Raw genomic sequence first — 3617 nt, forward strand, 5'->3', positions numbered from 1 at the left:
ATGATGCTTTTTCATAGTGTTATTAATATTGAAAACCAATTGCTCTTCACCAACCCTAAGAGTCAATTTTTCTCCCTTAACATCAATCAATGCTCCTGCTGTAGCTAGGAAAGGCCTTCCCAAGATGATTGGGATATTAAAATCTTCCTCCATGTCCAAGATGACAAAGTCAACAGGTATGTAGAATTTCCCAACCTTCAGAGGCACATTTTCCAAAATCCCTTCAGGATACTTAATTGACCTGTCAGCTAACTGAAGAGAAATGTGGGTTGGTTTAAGATCTCCCATGTTGAGCTTCTCATAAATGGAAAGGGGCATAAGGCTAACACTAGCCCCTAAATCACATAAAGCTTTTGTAGAACAAGACTCTCCAATGTGGCATGGAATTGAAAAACTCCCTGGATCCTTGAGCTTTGGAGGAAGTTTCCTTTGGAGGATAGCACTACATTCTTCTGTCAAAGCTACAGTTTCATCATCTTCAAGTTTCCTCTTGTTTGAGAGAATTTCTTTCAAGAATTTTGCATAAGAGGGCATTTGTGAAAGAGCATCAACAAAAGGCACATTTATGTAAAGTTTCTTCAAAACCTCTAAGAACTTCCCAAATTGCCTATCAAGCTTGGCTTTGTGAAATCTTTGTGGAAAGGGAAGTTGTGGCTTGTAGGGTTCAGGAGGTATATATTTCTCTTCCTTCTCTTCAATTTCCTCTTTACATTTTTCTGCACTCTCTTGTTTTTCACTCCCATCAGCTCCTTTTTCATTTTCTCTCTTCTCACTGTTTTCACTCTTCTCATCATTTATAACTTTACCACTTCTTAAAGTAATAGCTTGACACTGCTCTCTTGGATTTTTCTGGTTGACTTGGAAGCTTTCCAAAAGACTTAGCACTTGAGGAGGATGCTTGTTGTGCAATCTGGTTTTCCAGCATTCTGTTATGTGTTTGCATCTGTTCCAGCCTTGCTTTCACCTCTCTCATCTCCTCATCATGCTTATTTTGGTTAGCAAGTATCTGTTGCAATAAAGCTTCAGTGGTGGAATTTCGTTCTTGCTGTTTTGGTGGAGGGTTCATATTTTTCTACTGAAAATTAGGCAGTGGTTGCCTATTTTGCTGATATGGAACTCCTTGTTGCTGATGTGGTTGAAAATTCTGATTTTGAACTTGATTTTGCTGATTTCCCCATGAAAAGTTGGGATGATTCCTCCAATTTGGATTGTAAGTTTGAGAATAAGAATTCCCCATTTGTTTGTTTCCATAATTACCAACATATGCTGCTTGTTCTCCATATTCTACTCCACAGCTGGTAGTTTCCTCTGCATAAGCCACTTGTTGTGAACTTCCAGCTGATGATGTTGAACTAACCAACATACTCAGATCTTCCATCTTCTTAGCAAAGACATTTGTAAGTGCATCAAACTTTGCATTAATCATGTTGAATGGATCAAGATCATACATTCCAGCAGCTTGCCTCTTTTGAGTTGGAGCTGGTCCTCTTGGACTACTCCAAAGATGAGTATTCTTTGCTATTTTCTCTAATAACTCATAAGCTTCATCTTCATGCTTAATGATAAATTCTCCTCCTGTTTGAGCATCAATAATTCCTCTGATTGCAGGAGTGACATTTGTGTAGAAATTCTGATTTATCATCCATTTTGGAATGGCATGATGTGGGCATAATCTCTCTAATTCCTTCCATCTCATCCATGACTCATATAGAGTTTCATCTTCTCTTGGTCTGAAAGCTGTCATTTGATTCCTCAACTCTTGAGTTTTTCCAGGTGGAAAATATTGAGCAAGAAATGCATCAGTGAGCTGCTCCCAATTTGTAATGGAGTTGTGAGGTAAAGAATCAAGCCAATCCAATGCTCTATCTTTCAAAGAGAATGGGAATAGCTTCAATCTTGCTGCATCATCAGACACTCCAGGTTGTTTTTGCATGTCACAGATCATAGCAAACTTCTTCAGATGTGTGTGTGGATTTTCAGAAGGATGTCCTCCAAATTGAGAATTTTGAATCATTTGAAGAACTCCAAAATCCATCTTGTAGCTATTTGCATCAATCCTTGGTCTTGCTATGCTCTCTCTCAAGTCATCAAAACGTGGAAAAGCATGATCCATCATACTTCCCCTAGGCAGATTAGCATTAACAACTTCTTCACCTTGGGCTGCATTTTCGTTGTTTTGACCATTTCCAGCATTACCAACACCAATTCTAATCCTCTCATCAGCCATGTCTGCTTCTAATTCAGTTTCTCTCAATGCTTCTTTCCTTTTTCTGGTTTCTTTCTTGTTGGCCTTACAAAACTTTTCAATTTCAGGATTAAACAGTAAGGATGTGTCACTTGTGCTTCTAGCTCTTCTCATAAAAGATTAAGAGTACCTGAAAAAGAACAAACAAACACAAAATGAAAAGATAACAGAGATAAAACTAATAAACAACTAAAATAATCAAAAATTCAATATTAAACAAACAACTCCCCGGCAACGGCGCCAAAAACTTGATGCGTCCCAACCGCAAGTGCACGGGTCGTACAAGTAGTATAGAAAAATATCGATCCCACGAGGAGTTGTGTTAATGATTGAATTTTTGATATAAAAGTTGACTAAATTAAAGTATTTATGAAATTAAAATAATGAATTAATGGGTAATGGAGTATGAAATCTAAATGTGCAAAATTAATATTCTATTCAACAATGTATTAATTAAACTAAAATTGCATCAAATTGAAATAAGCAAGTTCAAATATGGTAATATTTAAAATGGCAAATGATTAAATTCGATTAGAAATTAACAATGGTAAAAAGGTGATTCCGGAGTTCGGGATTTCATATTCGAGCTATTTTGGGATTTTAAATTGGTTGTCCAATCTTATGAAACTTATGAGTTTTAAGGAGATTAATTCTTAAATCCTTTGAATTCCCTTTCGAGTGAGACAAAGAGTGCCTTAATCAAACTAATCCTACTTTCGTGGACTTAGAGTTAATTAAGACCCATTAATTTCTTTAATTAATCTGTGAATCCTCTTAATCCTTAGCCTATTTCTAGGTCTAAGTTAATTAAGTCCAATTTCCTGATTATCTATCACAAGGCCTTCTCCTTTCGGTGCTTCAACCATGGATTAAGAACATTACTCAATGGGATCCTACACTAAGCATGTCATTAAGCATACAAGAAATGAATAAAACTCATTAAGACCACAAAATATGGATTACCCAATCAAAATCCACAAAATATCTCAAATATTACAACCCTTACTCCAGAATCAAAAGTAAACTACTCACTATCCATAATGCTTACAAGATATGATGAGTTTAAATGGAAATAAAGCTTTAATCTAAGCTAAGAAGTAAGAAATTAAACACTAGAAATGTAGAAAAATGTAAGGGAAGAAAGAAATCTGCAAATCTTGGTTGAGAATGGTGTGGAAGGTGAAAGTGACTCCTCAAATTCTGCCTCTCTTCTCCTTTCCTTTTCTGCTCCTTTTCTCCCTCTCTAAAATGAGAAAATGGGACTATTTATAGCATTTTTCAGACATGGAGCCCTAAAATAGTATGTTCTAGGAGGAATTGATTGAGGGAATCTTACGCGACTCATTAATGAACTCTTTATGGGATGCATAAG

At 36.2% G+C, this 3617-nt stretch overlaps 1 non-coding gene across 1 annotated transcript; it reads left to right on the forward strand.

Moving 5' to 3' along the window:
* Positions 1–1652: 1652 nt before the first annotated feature.
* On the forward strand, positions 1653–1760 carry LOC131181856 (small nucleolar RNA R71). The gene has a single exon (XR_009150331.1). It is a non-coding gene; the product is annotated as a small nucleolar RNA R71 (small nucleolar RNA).
* The last annotated feature ends 1857 nt before the right edge of the window (positions 1761–3617 follow it).

Source organism: Hevea brasiliensis, chromosome 7 (assembly GCF_030052815.1).
Source record: "Hevea brasiliensis isolate MT/VB/25A 57/8 chromosome 7, ASM3005281v1, whole genome shotgun sequence".
Lineage (NCBI taxonomy): Eukaryota > Viridiplantae > Streptophyta > Magnoliopsida > Malpighiales > Euphorbiaceae > Hevea > Hevea brasiliensis.